Here is a 23,823-nt window from a genome sequence, read left to right on the forward strand (position 1 = left end):
GCACTCCTCTCTGCAGCTGGTCCTGCCATTGTCTCTAGCTATCAGTAGGAAGGGTACTCCTTTCTGTAGCAGATTTGCTTTTTAGTCTCTTCATAAGTTCTCTCACAAAGCAGAAGTTTTTAAGTTAGATTTGATCCAGTTTATCAGTTCTCCGTTTATGTTTTATACCTTTGGTATAAAATTTAAGAACTCTTTACTACACCTAAGAGGCTTGACTTTTCTTTATGTTTCTCTTTTTCTAAAATGTTTCATAAAAAGTGTTATACTTTTATATTACATTCAACTTTATAAACCATTTTGAATTAAGTTCTGTAGTGTGTGGTTTACGTTAAGTCTTCTTTTCCTTAACCTGTTGATGTCCACTTGCCCTAACACCATTTGTGGAAAGGCTATTTTTCCTCTACTGATTTTGTTTGCCAGTTTTGGGTCATATCACTTGGTCATATCCAGACCAGTATGGCTCTAGTCCTGGGCTTTCTCTTCTGCTTCATTTTTGTACGAATCTATTCCTATGCCAATACCAAACTGTCTTGATTGCTATAGCTGTGTCATAAGTCTTTGAAATGTTGTTGGTGAATTCCTCCCACTATATAATTCTTTTTCAAAATTGTTTTAGCTATCCTAGGGAGTAAGTTTGGTTTGTCTGCAAAAATTCTTGCTGAGATTTTGATAGGAGTTACATCAAATATATAGATCAAAGTGGGAAAAATTAACATGATATACTAAGTCTCCCCATAAATGAATAAAGTGTATCTACATTTATTTTTACACTTATTTCTTTCATGTCATTGGGCAATTTGCTGCAATTTTAAATCCACAACCTGAACAGTTTACCTCTCTACAAAAATTTAGTAATCTAGCATCTGGGCATTCAGCTGTGCAGAATGCTCAATCTGAAAAGAAATTAATGTAAAACAAATCAGATTGCTTCAAATGGAAAAGTTCTTTTATGGTGTTTGTACTCTTTTTGTTCTAACAATTCCAAAAAGCTTTATGTCAGTAAACAACAGGGTCAATATTTAAACACACACACACACACACACACACACACACAAACAGAACACACAGACAAGTTTTTCACGATCTTTTTCAGTCATATCAAAAAATTCCTGGGCATGCAGGCAGAAGACACAGTGAATATTTGTAATATTTCTCAGGGTGAGAATCAAGAGATAACAATGGGTACAATTGGGCACTCTGAAAATTGTATGTTTAGGTGTGTTTGCTTTTTTCTCCATTTTATTACTATTACAAATATAAAGTCATTTTTTTACTGGAGAATTTTCTCAGATGGGAAAGAATACCTTTAGCATATTTGGAGGAGTAACGTTTGATCTTAAAATACGTTTGTTTTACACTGGAGTGACTTGTGCCAAGTTTACATATTGACGATGTGTACTGGTTTCATAGTGGAACTGGCAAAGAGCAATACTCACTTCCTCTTGCAGTAGTTTTTGCAGAGCTTGCCTGTGGTTTTCGAACTCCTCATGCTCAGTTACTATAGCATTTTCTGTCTTCTGCAGTTCTTTCTGAATGACCCCAACATCCAGAGATGGCTTAACTAGGCCTAAGAAGGTTAAAAGCAATAACTAGTTATTATTGACCTTAAGTTTTCTTTTTTTGAAGAAGAGTTTCTCTCTTGTTGGCCTGGCTGTAGTGCAATGGTGTGATCTTGGCTCACTGCAGCCTCTGCTTCAGGGGTTCCAACGATTCTCTTGCCTCCCAAGTAGCTGGGATTACAGGCATATGCTACAATGCCCGGCTAATTTTTGTATTTTTTAGTAGAGACAGGGTTCCACCATATTGGCCAGGCTGGTCTTGAACTTCTGACCTCAGGTGACCCATCCTCCCTGGACTCCCAAAGTGCTGGGATTACAGGCATGAGCTACCACACCCAGACCAACCTTAAGGTTTTTAAATTTCTTTTAACAAAAACAGTTAAAGGAGTTTTAAAGTGTTGTTGCTTTTCTTTGTAGTCATGCAATAAATATGATATTAATTCTATTAAATGAGCTCAGAGTAATTCTAGCACTTAAATTTCAAAACAAAAGAATTAATTGCAAGCTAATGCAAACTTTGGAGTCCTACTTCAAGTAAAATAACTATTTCAAATCTTTAGATTAATCTGCAAGTCTGTTTCTCTCCTCTACCATGCACAGAAGGAGCTCTCTATGTTTTCTACTTGTTGATTATGGCCACAAAATCCAATATGATTTGTGCTTTGTCAGCCACTGTTGGGATTCAGGCAGTAAGCAGACTGCTCCCACAGTCAAAGTCATCTAAGAACTGTTTAATAAAGGGCGACTCAGGGGCGGAGCAAGATGGCTGAATAGGAACAGCTCCAGTCTCCAGCTCCAGCGCCAATGACACAGAAGACAGGTGATTTCTGCATTATCAACTGAGGTACTGGGTTCATCTCACTAGGGAGTGCTGGACAATCGGTGTTGGTCAGCTGCTGCAGCCTGACCAGAGACTGAAGCAGGGAGAGGCATCGCCTCACCTGGGAAGCGCAAGCGGGAAGGGAATCCCTTTTCCTAGCCAGGGGAACTGAGACACACAACACCTGGAAAATCGGGTAACTCCCACTCCAATACTGCGCTTTACCAAGGGTCTTAGCATATGGGCACACAAGGAGATTATATCCCATACCTGGCCGGGAGGGTTCCATGCCCATGGAGCCTCCCTCATTGCTAGCACAGTAGTCTGCAATCTAATGGCAAGGCAGCAGTGAGGCTGGGGGAATGGCGCCCGCCATTGCTGAGGCTTAATAGGTAAACAAAGCCACTGTGAAGCTCAAACTGGATGGAGCTCACAGCAGCTCAAGGAGGCCTGCCTGTCTCTGTAGACTCCACCTCTGGGGACAGGGCACAGCTAAACAACAACAACAACAACAACAACAACGAAGCAACAGAAACCTCTGCAGATGCAAACGACTCTGTCTGACAGCTTTGAAGAGAGCGGTGGATCTCCCAACATGGAGGTTGAGATCTGAGAACGGACAAACTGCCTGCTCAAGTGAGTAGCCTAACTGGGAGACATCCCCTACTAGGGGCAAACTGACACCCCACACCTCACACGGTGGAGTACACCCCTGAAAGAATGCTTCCAAAGCAAGAATCAGACAGGTACACTCGCTGTCCAGCAATATTCTATCTTCTGCAGCCTCTGCTGCTGATACCCAGGCAAACAGGGTCTGGAGTGGACCTCAAGCAATCTCCAACAGACCTACAGCTGAGGGTCCTGACTGTTAGAAGGAAAAGTAACAAACAGGAAGGACACCCACACCAAAACCCCATCAGTACATCACCATCGTCAAAGACCAGAGGCAGATAAAGCCACAAAGATGGGGAAAAAGCAGAAAAGCTGGAAATTCAAAACATAAGAGCACATCTGCCCCTCCAAAGGAACACAGCTCATCGTCAGCAACGGATCAAAGCTGGACGGAGAATGACTTTGACAAGATGAGAGAAGAAGGCTTTGATCCATCAAACTTCTCAGAGCTAAAGGAGGAATTATGTACCCAGTGCAAAGAAACTAAAAATCTTGAAAAAAGAGCGGAAGAATTGAACACTACAATAATTAATGGAGAGAAGGCCATAAACGAACTGACAGAGATGAAAACCGTGACACGAGAAATACGTGACAAATGCACAAGCTTCAGTAACCAACTCGATCAACTGGAAGAAAGAATATCAGCGATTGAGGATCAAATGAATGAAATGAAGTGAGAAGAGAAATCTAAAGATAAAAGAAGAAAAAGAAATGAACAAAGCCTGCAAGAAGTATGGGATTATGCAAAAAGACCAAATCTCCGTCTGATTGGGGTGCCTGAAAGTGAGGGGGAAAATGGAACGAAGTTGGAAAACACTCTTCAGGATATCATCCAGGAGAACTTCCCCAACCTAGTAGGGCAGGCCAACATTCAAATTCAGGAAATACAGAGAATGCCACAAAGATACTCCTCGAGAAAAGCAACTCCAAGACACATAATTGCCAGATTCACCAAAGTTGAAATGAAGGAAAAAATCTTAAGGGCAGCCAGAGAGAAAGGTTGGGTTACCCACAAAGGGAAGCCCATCAGACTAACAGCAGATCTCTCGGCAGAAACTCTCCAAGCCAGAAGAGAGTGGGGACCAATATTCAACATTCTTAAAGAAAAGAATTTTAAACCCAGAATTTCATATCCAGCCAAACTAAGTTTCATAAGTGAAGGAGAAATAAAATCCTTTACATATAAGCAAAGGCTGAGAGATTTTGTCACCACTAGGCCTGCCCTACAAGAGACCCTGAAGAAAGCACTAAACATGGAAAGGAACAACCGGTACCAGCCATTGCAAAAACATGCCAAAATGTAAAGGCCATCGAGGCTAGGAAGAAACTGCATCAACTAACGAGCAAAATAACCAGTTAATATCATAATGGCAGGATCAAGTTCACACATAACAATATTAACCTTAAATGTAAATGGACTAAATGCTCCAATTAAAAGACACAGACTGGCAAACTGGATAAAGAGTCAAGACCCATCAGTTTGCTGTATTCAGGAGCCCCCATCTCACATGCAGAGACATACATAGGCTCAAAATAAAGGGATGGAGGAAGATCTACCAAGCAAATGGAGAACAAAAAAAAGCAGAGGTTGCAATACTAGTCTGTGATAAAACAGACTTTAAACCATCAAAGATCAAAAGAGACAAAGAAGGCCCTTACATAATGGTAAAGGGATCAATTCAACAAGAAGAGCTAACTATATGCACCATAAACATATATATATATATACACACACCCAATACAGGAGCACCCAGATTCATAAAGCAAGTCCTTAGAGACTTACAAAGAGACTTAGACTCCCATACAATAATAATGGGAGACTTCAACACCCCACTGTCAACATTAGACAGATCAACGAGACAGAAAGTGAACAAGGATATCCAGGAATTGAACTCATCTCTGCAGCAAGTGGACCTAATAGACATCTACAGAATTCTCCACCCCAAATCAACAGAATATACATTCTTCTCAGCACCACATCACACTTATTCCAAAATTCACCACATAATTGGAAGTAAAGCACTCCTCAGCAAATGTACAAGAACAGAAATTATAACAAACTGTCTCTCAGACCACAGTGCAATCAAACTAGAACTCAGGACTAAGAAACTCAATCAAAACTGCTCAACTACATGGAAACTGAATAACCTGCTCCTAAATGACTACTGGGTACATAACGAAATGAAGGCATAAATAAAGACGTTCTTTGAAACCAGTGAGAACAAAGATACAACATACCAGAATCTCTGGGACACATTTAAAGCAGTGTGTAGAGGGAAATTTATAGCACTAAATGCCCACAAGAGGAAGCTGGAAAGATCTAAAATTGACACTCTAACATCACAATTAAAAGAACTAGAGAAGCAAGAGCAAACACATTCAAAAGCTAGCAGAAGGCAAGAAATAACTAAGATCAGAGCAGAACTGAAGGAGATAGAGACACAAAAAACCCTCCAAAAAAATCAATGAATCCAGGAGTTGGTTTTTTGAAAAGATCAACAAAATTGATAGACCACTAGCAAGACTAATAAAGAAGAAAAGAGAGAAGAATCAAATAGATGCAATAAAAAATGATAAAGGGGATATCACCACCGACCCCACAGAAATACAAACTACCATCGAAGAATACTATAAATACCTCTATGCAAATAAACTAGAAAATCTAGAAGAAATGGATAATTTCCTGGACACTTACACTCTTCCAAGACTAAACCAGGAAGAAGCTGAATCACTGAATAGACCAATAGCAGGCTCTGAAATTGAGGCAATAATTAATAGCCTACCAACCAAAAAAAGTCCAGGACCAGATGGATTCACAGCTGAATTCTACCAGAGGTACAAGGAGGAGCTGGTACCATTCCTTCTGAAACTATTCCAAGCAATAGAAAAAGAGGGAATCCTCCCTAACTCATTTTATGGGGCCAACATCATCCTGATACCAAAGCCTGGCAAGGACACAAGAAAAAAAGAGAATTTTAGACCAATATCCCTGATGAACATTGATGCAAAAATCCTCAATAAAATACTGGCAAACTGGATCCAGCAGCACATCAAAAAGCTTATCTACCATGATCAAGTGGGCTTTATCCCTGGGATGCAAGGCTGGTTCAATATATGCAAATCAATAAACGTAATCCAGCATATAAACAGAACCAAAGACAAAAACCACATGATTATCTCAATAGATGCAGAAAAAGCCTTTGACAAAATTCAACAGCCCTTCATGCTAAAAACGCTCAATAAAGTCAGTATTGATGGAACGTATCTCAAAATCTTAAGAGCTATTTATGACAAACCCACAGCCAATATCATACCGAATGGGCAAAAACTGGAAGAATTCCCTTGGAAAACTGGCACAAGACAGGGATGCCCTCTCTCATCACTCCTATTCAACATAGTGTTGGAAGTTCTGGCTAGGGCAATTAGGCAAGAGAAAGAAATCAGGGGTATTCAGTTAGGAAAAGAAGAAGTCAAATTGTCCCTGTTTCCAGATGACATGATTGTACATTTAGAAAACCCCATTGTCTCAGCCCAAAATCTCCTTAAGCTGATAAGAACTTCAGCAAAGTCTCAGGACACAAAATCAATGTACAAAAATCACAAGCATTCTTATACACAAATAACAGACAGAGAGCCAAATCATGAATGAACTTCCATTCACAATTGCTTCAAAAAGAATAAAATACCTAGGAATCCAACTTACAAGGGATGTAAAGATTGTGGTTTTATCAACACCACCATGAGATACCATCTCACACCAGTTAGAATGGCAATCATTAAAAAGTCAGGCAACAACAGGTGCTGGAGAGGATGTGGAGAAATAGGAACACTTTTACACGTTGGTGGGACTGTAAACTAGTTCAAGCATCGTGGAAAACAGTGTGGTGATTCCTGAAGGATCTAGAACTAGAAGTACCGTATTACCCAGCCATCCTATTACTGGGTATATACCCAAAGGATTATAAATCATGCTGCTATAAAGACACATGCACACGTATGTTTATTGTGGCACTATTCACAATAGCAAAGACTTGGAATCAACCCAAATGTCCATCAGTGACAGACTGGATTAAGAAAATGGGGCACATATACACCATGGAATACTATGCAGCTATAAAAAAGGATGAGTTTGTGTCCTTTGTAGGGACATGGATGCAGCTGGAAACCATCATTCTCAGCAAACTATTGCAAGAACAGAAAACAAAACACCGCATGTTCTTACTCATAGGTGGGAACTGAACAATGAGATGACTTGGACTCGGGAAGGGGAACATCACACACTGGGGCCTATTATGGGGAGGGGGGCGGGGGGAGGGATTGCATTGGGGTTATATCTGATGTAAATGACGAGTTGACGCGTGCTGACGAGTTGATGGGTGCCGCACAGCAACATGGCACAAGTATACATATGTAACAAACCTGCACGTTATGCACATGTACCCTAGAACTTAAAGTATAATAATAATAATAATAAATACAAATAAACAAAAAAATAAGAAAACATGTATATGACAAGTTCGATAGCATACTAGATGCTCTCATATCCCCATTAATTTCAAAGTAATTGCAGGAGCAAAAGCCATGTCCATTGTGCATGTCTGAACTGCCTCAAGAAAGATCCAATTACAGATTGACATGTTTTCAACATACATATCTTGCATATTTAATTCACGCAAACTTCCAAAATAAAACATGTTTCTGGTTTTGTTAAATCCACGATAAGTTTCAGTTGAACTAGAATTTTCAAAGATATTAGCACTATTTTGGGGTATTTTTCTTTTGTTGTTATTGTTTACATTTTGTAGGTGCATATATATAATATTTGATGTTATGGATATGTAATTCATTTGTACATTTGAAGATAAGTATGTTTATTAAGCACATAAGAGTACAATACCAATATGTTTAACAAAATAGCATATACCATAAATCCTATGACTCCTATATAACATTTTTCAATCCAGATGTATAACACCCTACAGTGTGTAATCGAGCAACTTTATTTGATCTAATATTATTTTCTTGATCTCTAAAAAGAATGTGATATATTTTGACTTGGTACATAGACTAAAATATATTTTTAGTACTAGTTTTCTGTACTACTGAATTTTAAGTCTTTGTCCAGGACTTTGGCACATAAATATTAAAATTATATAGTATATATGAATAAGAAACACAAAAGAGGTACTTCATGTTTAAAAGCTCACATAGAAAAAAGTAGAAAATGTATCCTGCTTTAAATATATGCATATTAAATATTTATATATATAAATAAAAAAATAAATGGTGACATTCAGCGTACTCACAAAGGATGTTGAAGTTCCCTGGGATAGTAACAGGGCCACTCTGTTAGCACGAGTTGGGCATGGAGGGTCAGATGAGGTAGGAATTTTCAGCACTGCAGAGAGACAGGTGGTATGGAGCAGTGGGAAGAAGTCATCACAGGCATTATGACTTTACCTGGCTGTGAGGTGCAGAGGCCAGTCTTGGCCACTGTTCGTAGAGGCTGATGTCCCCAGTGGCCAAACACAATCAGCAGGTAGAGGCAAGGGATACCTTGATAGCACCTAGAGGCATATTTGTAGAGTTAATCCAAGAATCTCAATATTATAAATCTTCCAAATTTTACCCTCCTGTTACAAGTACAAAGCATAGTTTTATAATATTGATCTAATAAGAATTACTAAAACACGCAAATAAGAAAAAAAAAGACATAAGGTTTAGGAGATGCAAGTTTCCATTTCTACTCTCTTCCAGTTGTCATTTATGTAATTTATTTTGTGACAGAAGCTCCAGTGTCTCTCTTTTAGTAGCAAATAATCATTCATCTCTTTAATCTTTTCATTCTGCATATGGTCTGGTTTTGTTACTGCCAAGGACTGGGAATTGACAGACTCTAACTCAACCTGAAATTAAGAAAGGATAATTTACATTTGAATGACGACTTTATAGTGCTGCAAAAGTGAAGGCTTGGAGGCTCCTTTAAGCAGTGTCATGATTTAATTGAGGTTACTAAACAGATGTCTGAATCTCTGCAGTAAGATCCTAACTACTCTAATGTAAATTATCTTCTGCCTTAGAGTTGGGGTAGAGGATATTTTACATACCATATCATATGAAGGAAGTCATTCTAAGATTACTGCCCCATTTTCCAGAGACAACCAAGAACCCAACAACAATCACAAGTCATTGCAATATCTGCTCTTTAAATATAAAAAAGGTAAGATAAAAGTGGCCAGGCATGGTAACTAACACCTGTAATCCCCACATTTTGAGAGGCTGAGGCAGGAGAATTGCTTGAGCTCAGGAGTTAGAGACTAGCCTGGGCAACATGGTAAAACGCCATCTCTGCCAAAAAATATAGCTGGATGTGGTGGCTCTTGCCTGCAATTCTAGCACTTGGGAAGACAGGGGCAGGTGAATCAATTAAGGTCAGATATTTGAGAGCAGCCTGCCAACATAATGAAATCCCATCTTTACTAAAAATACAAAAGTTAGCCAGGCGTGGTTGCAGCTGTGATCCCAGCTACTTGGAAAGCTGAAGCAAGAGAATTTCTTGAAACCAGAAGGTAGAATTTGCAGTGAGCTGAGATCATGCCATTACACTCCAGCCAGCCTGGGTGACACAATTAGACTGTCTTGGGGGCAAAAAAAAAAACAAAACACAAAAATTGCCAGGCATGGTGACATAAGGCTGTAATCCCAGCTACTTGGGAGACTGAGACACAAGAATTACTTGACCCCAGGAGGTGAAAGTTGCAGGGAGCCAAGATCATGCTGGTGCACTCCAGCCTGGGCGACAGAATAAGACTCTTCCTCAGGGGGAAAAAAAAAGTTTTGACTTGTTATGAAGTGCTTCCATTTTGTTAGTATAGTGTATCTCATAGTTGATCATGAAAGCCTGCAAAGTTCTTACATAAGTAAAAGTTGCAAAAATAAGTTTATATACAAAATATGTTGTAAGTACCTAAAGTTCTGGCTTCATCTTTCAGACAGTGAGCACACAAATGAAAAGTAAAGAAGCAATGGTATGTGAAAAATGCATGTCATTTTGTTTCAATCTGTGAGATAACAATGTCATTACAGAAATGTTTACCTGTGACTGATGGAAGGAGTGAACAGGCTGATGTAGGAACTAATAGTATTGGCCACATGCTATGAACTAGGCATGTAAGTTAGCTCACTGAATTCCTTCAACAACCGTATAATGTGGAAAATATTCTAGAATTTAAAGCTCAGGAACCTGTATTATCAGAACCTGCTGAAAGACACACAAGCAATTGGACGCACAGACAGTATTCAAGCAGGATGCCAGGATCCAAAGCACTATCTCCAATTTCCTGTGTGAGAGTGATTGAAATGAAGAACTACTGAGTTAACTTCAGCCATCTCCCTCTACTGAGTTAAGTCCAGTCATCACTCTCTTAGCTATATAAATGATAATTCAAACATCTCAAAAGGAAGATTCAGGATAAATTGTGTATGACTAAAATTTCATATATTGCTTAAAATTTATTTCTTAGAACAATGTGTTTAACAATTATCTCATGTTGTTTCATGTGACTTACAGATTGATTGAGTTCCACCATTTTTGAATTAATAGCTATGAGCTCCACTTGCAAATGAACAGCTTTTCCTGAAAGAAAAACCCAGTTAAACACTATGTTTTCTTAGTGAATAAAAAAAAAATTAATATTCATGGCCTGTGTGTCAGACCTAATAACCATTATTTTATAATTCAAAATAGCATATGTAGGGGCCAAAACTTTTGCAGGCAAGTAAGAAATAAACCTTGTTACTCAACAGGGTTTGTAAAGCTCTAACTGTCATGTATGCATTAAAATTCCACCTGCTATACATGCTAACCAGAATTTCTCCATCTTCCCAGAGCATGCCGCCCTAATAACCATAGCTTTTAACTTCCTTGGAGACAAAGATCTGTTACTCTAGTGTAACAGATAATACTGTTATTGTATTGTAGTTATTTTTTTATTTTCACTCCTTCTAACACCAGTCTATGTAGATATATCATATGAACATAATTTGTTATATACATGATGTGATTAATCCCAAAAATCTATCTGAAATTTCTACCAAAACCCCGTATCTTATTACACACAATTTCTGAGAAATATGCTGAAATGTAAAATAACTGAAGAAAAATGAATTACTCAACTTCCATACTCTCAGGCCAATGTATACAAGAGTTCATGAAGCTATATAGCAAGTAAAAAATTGCAAAAAATATAAAGTATAAATATAAAAATATATTAGAGGCCAACAAATCAGAAAACTAGGTCACATGGGAAAGAGAAGTTAAAATTTTCCATACATGAAGAATAAGGTATCTCATGATTATGAGTAATAGGTACCAGTCTGCAATAACTTGCTGCCAACTTTCTAACAATTATATATTTATAAAAATATATTGAAATAAATTAGACTAAAATATCCATGATCAATCACTGGCCTTTGTGAATATACAAAATATTAAACATGAAGGTCTTTCAAAAGGCTGTGAAGACAATGGGTTTTTAAAATTTTATATAATTAAAATTACAAAAAAGTGTAATTGTATAGGAACAATGCAGTATATCTTTTAGGATATAGAACAGACCCAACTTGGAAGCTAATAAACTACAGCAGAACTGAAAAATACAGCTTCATTCCCTGCCCAATCATCACTTTTATTCTTCTTTTCATCTTCAATTAGTTGATTAATTCTAATGACGTGGTCCTCCTTTAGTTCAAGTGGACACTACTATGAGTTTCTTAGTTATCTTTCCGGGAAAACCATTGTCAATACAGTAGCTTATCTTTGTCAAAGGTATACCTGAGCGCACTGAACATGTCATTGTGTAAACTTCAATGTCTTTCAATACTAAAGACAAGGATATGACTTCTGAACATAAAATGTCCAGTAAAACCCTGCCTGCATCCTATAAAGCTAAATCACACAAAATGAAGGGTCGTGTTGTCACAAGGTTACTGAAAGCATCACTTTTCAGTTGGTATCAACTGACACAAGGAGCAAATAAAATAAATTTACCCAGCCCACAACAGACTTAATCCCAAAGGATAATTAGACAACCATTTCCAATCCACCTGTTCTATCTGCCCACACCCAATAAACATTAGAACATTTGTGCCCAGGGACTAAGAACAGTCCAGACAGACAAGTACCAATTATTATATTTGGATTAGCAATACCCAAAGGCATATTTTCACAGTTTCACTGTTCTTACCCAGCTGTTAGCAGGTGCCCTTTTGGCTCCAAAAGGAAAGAGAAACACTCCTCCGATGAATAACTTTTAAACTCCAACACTTGCCAAAAATCATATGAGGATTCCTAAAGCCAGACAGACACTATGCAGGCTGAGGAAGCTGTCACAATGATAGCACATAGTTTACTAGCTCCATAACTATATAAAATTAACACATGTACTTTAATTTATTTATTCTTAAAAATTCAATCACTACAGTTAACTTCCATGTTAGCTGTTTTAGTATAGGAATCGACATAGAAGGTATGGGTAAAATACATCATTTCAAAATTGATGCAAGAGCTGCTGTATATTTTAGAAATAGAATTAGTTTAGAGAATAACCTCAGGAAAACTTCACAAGTATTATGTAAGATAATATCAATGACAAATTAGGAAGAAGGCAACAAACAGAGGCCAAATAAATCCCCAGAGGAACTGAAGTTGAGTTGTTTCATAGTTCATTTTAGTTTCTTTCTTTTGATTCCAGGTTTGCAGAATCATGAAGGAATAAAAGCCACATGTTTACTGACAAATACTATGACCACTAAGTATAATGTATGTATTGTTAAATATTCCTAACTTTGTGGCAGTATAAGTGGAGTAGAGGAAAACGTCACTAAATGTGATTGTAATTCAAATTGTACAGCTTATCGTGTATGCAAACTGAGCAAGTCACAAGGTGCCCTGAAAATTAAAGCAAATCAAGTCCCATATAAATCTTACAGAACCTCTGAGTAAGAATAGTGGAGGATGTCCTTTTCAATACCTTCTTTTAAAAACTACCCTAACTCAAATGCAGAAAAGTATTGACTATTGATAAATTTCAAACACTAAAATTTGCATAGGATGTTAATCATAGAAATGTGATTTTTCAGTTTTTGTTATGTTTTTGCCAACTTAATGTAAACATAGTACTTCTTTAAAAGTGCCAAACAATTACTTTAGCAGTTCATTCTTGAACTTTCTGTCATAGGTCTCCTCAAGACTCTTTAGATTCTGCTCCCATCTCCTAAGTGCTTCAATCACGCTTCTGTGTTTTTCTTCCAGGAGCTTCTGCGTCCTGAAATTAGCAAAAATATTAAAATTAAATAAACTACAATAGCTGATGTAACAAATTTATGAAAATCATCAAGTGTTTTTAATTTAACAGACCAGCACTGTTACATGATTATTACTACTGGGAAGCAAAAGGAAAGAGCCAGAAGTCTTCAGTGTAATTTATGGATGGATCTAATTACAGTGCATGGAAGCTACCAAAACCAGGAGGCTGTGATATCTGACTGAGGGGAGTGTGAGAGACTCAAAATAGAAGTGGTTTCACATAGAAGATAATTAACTCATAAACAATGGTTGCAGGTGATAAATGGCTAAAATCAATTCTGGGATGAAAGAATAATCCTATTAGTTACAAAGTGACAAAAGTGTAGTTATGTACTTGATTTTTTATAACAATGTTTCTAACTGCAGGATGCAATTAATTAGCCCAACAATATTTAAGTTAGAATATTTGTTTTTGTCATTTAATAATGTATCAGATGTAGCAAAGTGTGGTTGCCTGCAATTATAATCCCAGCTTTTCAGAAGGCTGAGGTAGGGGGATCACCTGAACCCAGGATATTCAGACCAGCATGAAAAGCAAAGCAAGACCTTGTCTCTTAAAACAAAAACAAACATAAAGAAACAAACAAAAACTCCTACAAAACAAAAACTATTGTCTGAATATTTAAAAAGTACCAAAATAGAGGGCAAAAAATAAATGGATCAATCTGGGCTTCCAAATAAGAATAGAATGGTCTTCATAATGAGACTTCAGATCCATCATAGTACCAGTTACCAAGCCAGGGAGGTGAGTTCACAGGTACTGAAATTCAGCCATCCTGACAAGTGCTATAAAACACTGACCAGTCTAAGAACAGTTCAAGGTTCTAGGTATTAGCTCCCTCTGTTGGTAATCTGGAAAGCCATGGAAAAGTAAAGTACATTTATTCAGTTTATATGCTGAGAGACAGGAAACAGGAGTAGAGAAAATGCAGGTAAGTAAGTAATGAACTCTCTCTGCCCAAATGTTGTTCCTTTTTTCCCATGTCTCTTGATCAATTCACCTTTTTCATTATTGCCCAAAAGAGAGTAATGTAGGCAGAGAGTTGCAATCAAACAAATCAAACCTATGAAAGTTAGAAAACAACATTAAAAAACATGGAGAAAATTTCCTTAATGAACTAAGGTTCCTGAAGTATCTATGGGTGTGATTAACAGCATATTTCCAATGGAAAAGAAGGCTTATTGCACAAATTATAGACAGGTGAGCTTGCTATCAATCCCAGGTAAGATCCAAAGGATGAAACTTTTGTATTTAGAAAAGTGAATACACATGAGAAATAGTTTCATCCAGTGAAAGTAAAATCAGACCACTATACTTAGTTTTTGCAGCACAGGGCTGGTAAAAGTTGCAGGCCTGGATATATGGAATTCAGTTACTATACATAAACACACAAAACTATCAGACCTCAAGGACTGAAGTTAACTGCAAAACATATGATCTCTTCAAGTATTATTAGTCTCTCCAAATTATCCGTCTGGTCTTCCTGTTGCCTGGTTATACCATCTCATTCTGCTTTTCATCTTAACGTTTAATATTTCAAAAGCAAATCTCTAGTGTTTGTTCCTCTTAACTTGCACTTTCTAATGCTAGGTGATATCACGTTTATAAACAAGAACACTATGTGGCAATAAGCATTGGAATATTTATACATATTTAGTAATTCTTTTCAATCTGGTTCTGAATATCCAAAATAAGCATGCATTACTTACAGTTCAACAGCTTCAACTCTGCTTCAGCTCTGCTTTTTTTTCTCTTAGTAAATCCATATCTTTTAGTACAAGTTGCCTTTCAGCATAAATTTCTTTTGTTTCAATTTGTATAGAAAAGAATTAATTTTTAGCAAGCAGGCTAATGAAAGCAACACCAATTTAAATAAATAAACTGCTTCCTAAATTCCAAAAAGCAAAGTACAGATATTGAGGATAACAATTTCACCTTCAAGAGAATTCAACTGGCCTGGTTGCAGTGGCTCACACTTGTAATCCCAGCACTTTGGGAAGACAAGGTAGGCAGATAACCTGAGGTCAGGAGTTCAAGAACAGCCTGGCCAACATGGTGAAATCACATCTCTAATAAAAATACAAAAATTAGTTGGACATAGTGGTGGGCACCTGTAATCCCTGCTACTTGAAAGGCTGAGGCAGGATCATCACTTGAACCTAGGAGGTGGAGGTTGTGGTGAGCTGAGATGTTGCCACTGCACTTCAGCTTGGGTGACTGAGTAAGACTCCATCTAAAAAAAAAAAAAAAAAAAAAAAAATACGGCTTTGAGTTGGAATTTTTATAACCTTTTTAGAAACAAGGTTTCGATTTTATTCAACTAGATACTCTAGCTGTGAAAAAATTGACTCTCTCAATTATTGTTAAAGTGCATTTCCAAATATTCATTACATCCCTTATGTAATTTATGCTACTTAGTACTTTAACATCTCTCAGGGTTTATCTGAAAAAAACAATTTTTTTAGGCAAGGTCCTGATCAATTGCCCAGGTTGGAGTGCACTGGTATGATCTCAGCTTGCTGCAACTTCTGCCTTTTGGGTTCAAGGGATCCTACTGAATAGCTGGGACTACAGGCACATACCACCAAGTCCGGGGATATTTTTTCATTTTTTGTAGAGATGGGATTTTTCCATGCTTCTCAGACTGGTCTTGAAACTCTGGATTCAACTGATATGCCTCCATGGCCTCTCAAAGTGCTGAGACCACAGGCATGAGCTATCAGTCCTGGCCTCCTTACCTAAAATTTTGTAAATTCTTCAGGAAGGAAAATTAATCCAAGTGTACACTCAGAAATAAAGCTGCAAAAGAATAAAATCCCCATGTTTTTTAGTGCTGATGCTGTCTGAATGTTTCGGTTCATTCATGTATCATTCTGACTCAGAGTTAGCAAGCTCATATGAATGCGTAAACAAATGGGCCATCCTTCCATTTATGTCTTCACAGTGCAAGAATTTACTATCAATCACATGTTAAGCAGCATACTGTGAACTGTATGTAAAAGGTAGATAGATACAGTCATCGTCTCTAAATACCTCACAATATATTTAGGAAGAAACAATCACAATAAGATATGATGATATTATAACTAAGGTAAATAAAGACTGCACACTGGAATGAGGCCTAAATGGGTCACTCACTGGGAGCCAGGGAAGGCATCACCGGGGTGACATCCAAGCTGTGGCTTGAAAGGCAGTAGGGTTTCACTGGGGAGAAAAGGAGATTGACATTCCAGGTGAGGGAATACAGACATGACTCTTTTTATGAGAATGGCAATCTTCCTCAAAGCCTTCAGATACTCTCAGTTAAATAAATAGGAATCTGGTAAGTCACCTATCTTGTTGATGAAGTTATTCATCTCAACACAATCCAATCAGTGCAAAGATCGGTGCTTTCAAAATTCATATTTATAGCTGAAGCAAGCCGAATTCCCAGAAATGCTATACAAAATCTTAGAATGGGTGCCCTTAGCATTAAAATAATTAGGTCTCATTAAGAAGACCCGAGCAAGTGTGGATGCTAGGGCGAAGCCTTCCTACTTTTAATATCTGGCAGCAGCCGTTCTGGATGTAGGTTGAACATACTGCTGTAAATCCAGTCTGGTTTAAGACACACCCATGGAAAAAATATATGATATTTTACAGAAATAGACCCAATCCCACTTGACAACACCAACTCCCTGCCACTCCTCATCTTCACCATCCCTTGTCCAGGTACTTTCCCAGTGACTAGATCAAACAACCACATGGATGACCCTTGCAGCCCTGGTGACTCCTTCACCACAGGAATTTCATCCTTCCTTATTTCCATGGCTTCATCCAATGGCAGCAAATTGCGCTTGGTTTCCAGGTTGCACCTGAAACCTCATCCTGCAATTCTGTACTCTTGGACCATCCTTATTGGGCTACATTTCCACCTGCCAATCTCTCCAGATCTAGTCCTTGGTTACTGAGACTGTCACTGAACCCTCCATTTCCCCTTAGATTAGCAGTCACCTGCCCTATCTTCTGATTCCCTTCACTACCCAAGAGAGTACCAGAATCTTCAATTAAGTAGGCTGCCTTTGTTAAATAAAATAAATTATGCTCTGCAAACTTCACTCCCCAAGCACATCCATCCTTCCACCATCACTGAAAGGGGCAGAAGAGAGAGAGACTTAAAATTCCTCCCCAGAGTTAGAATAGAAAACTCACCTACAAGCACATGGTTTGGTCTGTCAATTCCAGGCTCCCCCAACCACAGGTAAGCCCTCAATACAAGTGTTTAGTCCTCTTTGCTTTAAAAAGATATTCTTCCCTCAGCCACATGAGCTACTCTGCATCTCCAAGCTGCTCCTAAAACCCATGATCTAACCCTCAAATCTGCCTGAGAAGATGGAGCTTATTTAGGGTGTGTTTCTCATAATCCCAACTTGACTGTTCACCTTTGCAATTTTTTGCCTTTCCACTAGTCTCAGAGAAAGAAAATCTGTGTATCCTTTTCAAGGCTAATTCTTCCTTCTATCTGCACTCTTGGCCCCGGTCCCTTTTACTATTCTGGATCCTTGTTTCAACAATTGTACCATCTCATTCCTGGATCTTAAGCCAACCTACTTATAGCTGCAGAAAATAGCCACACAATAGTTGTAAATATCACCTCTTGGTGCTTTTGAATTCTCTCATCGATACTCTTTTTCTGAAGAGTGAGGGCTTCAGATTTTTCTTGACAGGCTTTCTCAATATCATTTTGAAACACAGCTGATTCCTTCTCATACTTTCTTTTTGCTTTCATTTTAATTTTTGCTCTCTCAGCATCTTTACAAAACTTCAACTGCAAATTGATCACAAAAATTTAAAAATTCCAAGTATCATACTATAAGGACAGTAATAAATTCTCTCTTTCCAGCTAGGTTCAACATTAATGCTCTGTCCAAATATGTTACATTTGTTTTAATTTTAGTTGTATCTCATCCACTGTATTTGTAAGACTTATTCAAAAGGCATAAACAAATGTCATCGGAAATAAAAATAATATGCACAGCAGTAGAGTATCCCATTTTTTATTAAAATGTCTAGATATTTTTTGATATACCTAAGATTCAGGCTTTAGAAGACAAACAGAAACATCCCTCGTGTTAACAGTAACAAGATAAAGCTTACCTTTTGACACATTTCTGCCCAAAATTTGTCTTCTATTTCTTTTATTCATTTAGATTTATTTCTAAAGACTCACACTTGATATACTGAGGGTAATCATCAGTAAACTGATCATCAGTAAGCTGAAGCTTCTGAGCTATTAAAAAATAGCATGCCAAATTAGGACATAGAAACATGGACAGGTGTGTAAGAGGCCAGATCTCTGCTTCAAAAGTAAAGCATATATATAGGGTAAAGCACGGGTGATTGCAATTTACATAGAAATACACACAAAAAAAGTAAGATGAAGGAAAGGATGGACAGATAAAAATGATGAAGCAAGTATAATACAAATGTAATAGTGGAATCTAAGTGGTAGGTATACAAGGGTTCACTATAATTGTTTCAACTTTTCTGTATGTTTAAATATGTTCATAATAAATTGTTGAAGGAAAAAGAAATCCAACAGTATAGTTTACGTCAAAAAATACTGGAGTCTTTTCCTACTCTTTAAGTGTTAAGGAAGAGAGCTCTTTATTGGACTTTGGTTAAAGCTGACTTCAGATTCAAAATAATACCTTTAGAAAAATCAAAGATCATGTACTTCAACTCCCCCACTTTACAAATAAAGAATAAATACCAATATAGCTGAATAAGTGACTACATAACAGTATAACCAGGACTAAAATGAGGCCTAATGACTCTTTCTTCCATTAGTCCAGTGGCCCTCAACCCAACTATGGATCAAAATCAACCACACAGCAGAGTGCAAATCTGAACTCAGAGTACAATCTTGACCGTGTATAACACACCCCAAAAAAGTATGAACAGGTGGGGAAAGGCTGGCAAAAGTAGATTATAACATTGATAGTGTTTGTTTCTGGTACACATGACTTTAGACATGTTTTTCCACCTAATTTTCTGTGTTTCCTAAACGCTGTCCCTCCAGCCACATGACACCATTGATACTTGTTTTTTTTTGTTTTGTTTTGTTTTTTTGAGACGGAGTCTTGGTCTGTAGCCCAGGCTGGGGTGCAGTGGCACAATCACGGCTTACTGCAACCTCCGCCTCCTGGGTTCACGCCCTTCTCCTGCCTCAGCCTCCCGAGTAGCTGGGACTACAGGCGCTCACCACTACACCCGGCTAATTTTTTGTATTTTTTAGTAGAGACAGGGTTTCACTGTGTTAGCCAGGATGGTCTTGATCTCCTGACCTCATGATCTGCCTGCCTCGGCCTCCCAAAGTGCTGGGATTACAGGCGTGAGCCACTGCGCCCGGCCTACACCATCGATACTTCAAAGGTGACGTGTCTGAACTGAGATGTGCTTTAAATCTAAAACACACATGCGACTTCAAAGACATAGTGCAAAAAATAAATGTGAAATACCTTATTAGTGTTTTTATATTGAATACATATTGAAATAATATTTTTGATATATTGTGTTAAATATATTACTAAAGTAAATTTCACCTGTGACTTTTCACTGTTTTCAACATGGCTACAAGAAAACTTAAGGTTATATATGTGGCTCACAAATTTGACAGCACTGCTTGATAATTAGCAAGTAATATGTTTCTAATGGAATTAAACCTATAGTTAATTAAAGGCATAGCCATATAATCATTTTACAAATTATGAACTTATCTTCTTATATGGTGCTCTTACTATTTAAGAGTAAGGAAGGCCAGGAAATCCATTCATCACATCATTTGAAACAGCTGTTTCCAATCTCTACTGAGCACAAAACTGAAGGACAGGATTGTATTATAGACCGGCTGAAGAGTACAGAAAGCTCTTAGATCATGAATGGGAGAATCTGGACTCCACTCTCTGTTCTAATGCAGACTGACTGTTTCCAAGTTGCTCTCCCTCTGAAAACCTCGATATCCTCAACTATGAAACGAAGTGATGAGTTAAAGTCTTCCCCAGTTCTTTGTAAAGCACACAGTCTATAATCTTCTATCTTGGTGACTGTAAAGTTAAGACAAGACATGAAGAAGAACAACCCAATTAATAGATGTGAAACTCAAAAAGCAAAGAAGAATATGGGCCTTTGAATCCCATTGTTATAAAAAATCAAGTACATAACTACACTTTTGTCACTTTGTAACTAATAGGATTATTCTTTCATCCCAGAATTGATTTTAGCCATTTATCACCTGCAACCATTGTTTATGAGTTAATTATCTTCTATGTGAAACCACATCCCTTCAGTTCAAGGAGCAACCACACAACGTGGTAAATCAGGTAACTTGCTTCATTCAAAATGAGAACAGCAGAACTGAAATTAAGAAAGAAAGCTATAATTACCTAGAGAATCTCTGATAAATGTCAAATTTGTCTGACTTTCCATGTTACATCTTTCTTTAGCTTGATGGTATTCTGCCAATTATTTTTTAAAATGCATAAGATATCCTAAAAACACAATGCATATAGTTTTGTTTCAGAGATTCACCTACTGCTCAGTCACTGTTTACACAATCGTATTTTTATGACATTGTCATTTTTTACATCATATATCTTTCTGTTTTCTTTTGTTAGAGTCTTGCTCTGTCACAAAGACTGGAGTGCAGTGGTGTAATCATGGCTCACTGCAGCTTTGAACTCAAGGGCTCAAGCAATCCTCCCATCAGTCTCCCAAGTAGCTGGTGCTAGAGGCATGCACCACCATACACCATGTGCTACTAACTTAATTTTTTGTGGATGCAGGGTGTTGCTTTTTCACCCAGGATGGTCTAAAACTCATGGCTTAAAGTAATCCTTCCATCTGGGCCTCCCAAAGTGCTGGGATCAGAAGCATGATCCCATTGCATCCAGTCATAGCTTTTAAGAATAAATCTGAGAAAAGGCCTTCCCAAGTGTGCTACAAAATATGAAAAGAATAGGGATATTTATCAATCTAACTTCATAAAAATTGAAAATTTACATATGGCATAATTTTTTTGAAAAAGCAAATAATACACAGCAATAATATGGAGGTATAATGGTTATAAAAGTAATTAAGACATCATTTTAAACAGATAGAGAGGAAAAAAGTCCTTGGAATATTTTTGTCTCTTTTGAAGCATCTCCAGAAATGTTTCTTGTCTAGCAGGAAGACCCCAGCTCTAACAGCTGGGCAGGGAAATTTTGATAGGCAAATGCCAGCCATTAGAAACTGGGTCCACACAAACATGGTAATTCTTACCCTCTTCTCCTTGACCTTGCCCCAACATGTTGCAGGCAACATGGCTGTCTCCTTATTTCCTCATGTGTGCAGAACATCATGGCACCCTGCATCTACATATTAGAAGGCTAGGGTGGGAGGGTTAGGGTTAATGTTATGGATAGTTTTTTTCATGGACTGTGTGAGTGACATGCCTGGTTAAACCAATCCCCTGAGCCCATGCCAATCACACACACCTCCCCCAGCCTCCTCATATAATTGCCAGATTTCCACCTCATTTGTGGTTTCCTCTCTTGGCTTTGGAGCCCTACTCCATCTGTCTCTGTATGGGGAAGCTTCTTCCTTCTTCTCCCTTCTTTCTTCCCTACTAAACTCTCTGCTCCTTAAAACCACTCCACTTGTATCTGTGTTGTTTTATCCAATTAGCATGAGAAAAGAGCCCTGGTGTTCCTCCACTCATCAGAGTATCATTTTGTTGCATGGGCCATGAATCCAAGGTTCAGCCTTCCTCAGAGTGGTGAGTATGGGAGCAAGCTCAAAACCTGTTCTATCATTCTGAGGCATGCTTAGCCTCTATATAAATATATAAATAAATAAATAAATAAATAAATAAATAAATGGGCATTCCTCAGCCTAGTACAGTTAGCATGGGCTGCCAGACTAAAAACACGTATGTGAGTCTTGCTGGGGATAACAATGAGAACCTCCGCATTACCCATGGTTATTGAGTTTCTGGCCAGGGCACACTCTGGCATGATTAGAATAGTTGAATAACAAGTTCTGAAGTTGAGGCAGTAATTAAAAGCCTACGAACCAAGAAAAGTCCAAGACCAGATAGACTCATGACCAAATTCTACCAGAGTTACCCAAATGAGCTGATACTATTCCTAATGAAACTGCCTCAAATAATAGAAAAAGAATGGCTAATCTCTAACTCATTTTATGAGGCTAGCACTATCCTAATACCAAAACCTGGCAGAAACACAAAAAACAAAATTTCAGGCCAATATCCCTGATGAACTTTGATGCAAAAAATCTCAGTAAAATACTGGCAAAACAAATTAAGAAGCACATTAAAAAGCATATCCACCATGATCAAGATGGCATTATTCCTGGGAGCAAGAATGGTTCAACATACACAGGTCAATAAATATAATCTATCACATAACCAGAACCAATGGCAAAAATACACGATTATCTCAATAGATGAAGATATGGCCTTCGATAAAATTCAACACACATTAATGCTAAAAACTCTCAATAAACTAGATATTGTTGGAACATATTTCAAAATAATAAGATCTATTTGTGACAAAGTCATGACCAAATTTATCCTGAATAGAAAAATGGTGGAAGTATTTCCTTTGAAAACTAGCAGAAGAAAAGCATTCACCTTTTGCACCACTCTTATTCAACATGGTACTGGAAGTTCTGAGCAGCACCATCAGGCTACAGAAAGAAAGAAAGCACATTCAAGTAAGAAGAGAGGAAGTCAAATGGTCTCTGTATATGACGTGATTGTATATTTAAAAAACCTAGTTGACTCATTTCAAAAACTCAGGAAGTCAAGAGATCCTGGACAACATGGTGAAATCCTGCCTCTAATAAAAATACAGAAATTATCTGGGCATAGTGGTATGCACTTTTAATCTCAGCTAATTGGGAAGGCAGAGGTTGCAAAGATGCAAGTGAGTACCACTGCACTCCATCCTGGTGACAGAGTGAAACCATGTCTCCAAACAGAAAGGAAGGAAGGAAAGAAGGAAGAAGGGAAGAGGGAGGGAGGGAGGGAGAGAGGGAAGGAAGGATGGAAGGAAGGAAGGAAGGAAGGAAGGATGGAAGGAAGGAAGGAAGGAAGGGAGGGAGGGAGGGAGGGAGGGAAGGAAGGAAGGGAAAGAAAGGAAGGAAGGAAGGACAAGAAAGAAAGAGAAAGAGAGAGACAGAGAGAGAGAGAGAGAGAAAGAAAGAAGAAAGAAAGAAAGAAGCATACCTGAAAGAAAGAGACAGATAAGAGACAGATTTTCAGAGGTATTATTCATTTCTAATTCCAAGCGCTACATAACAAATGCAGATTTCTCATAAAAGACGATTTTTGCTGTGTTGTCTGTTAACCTAAAGAAGCCCC

The 23,823-nt window shown here is 37.9% G+C and overlaps 1 pseudogene; it reads right to left on the bottom strand.

The window, feature by feature from the left end:
* Window positions 1-785: 785 nt before the first annotated feature.
* Window positions 786-20,939, bottom strand: LOC116272399 (annotated as a pseudogene).
* Window positions 20,940-23,823: the final 2,884 nt, after the last annotated feature.

This window comes from Papio anubis, chromosome Y, assembly GCF_008728515.1.
Source record: "Papio anubis isolate 15944 chromosome Y, Panubis1.0, whole genome shotgun sequence".
Classification (NCBI taxonomy): Eukaryota; Metazoa; Chordata; class Mammalia; order Primates; family Cercopithecidae; genus Papio; species Papio anubis.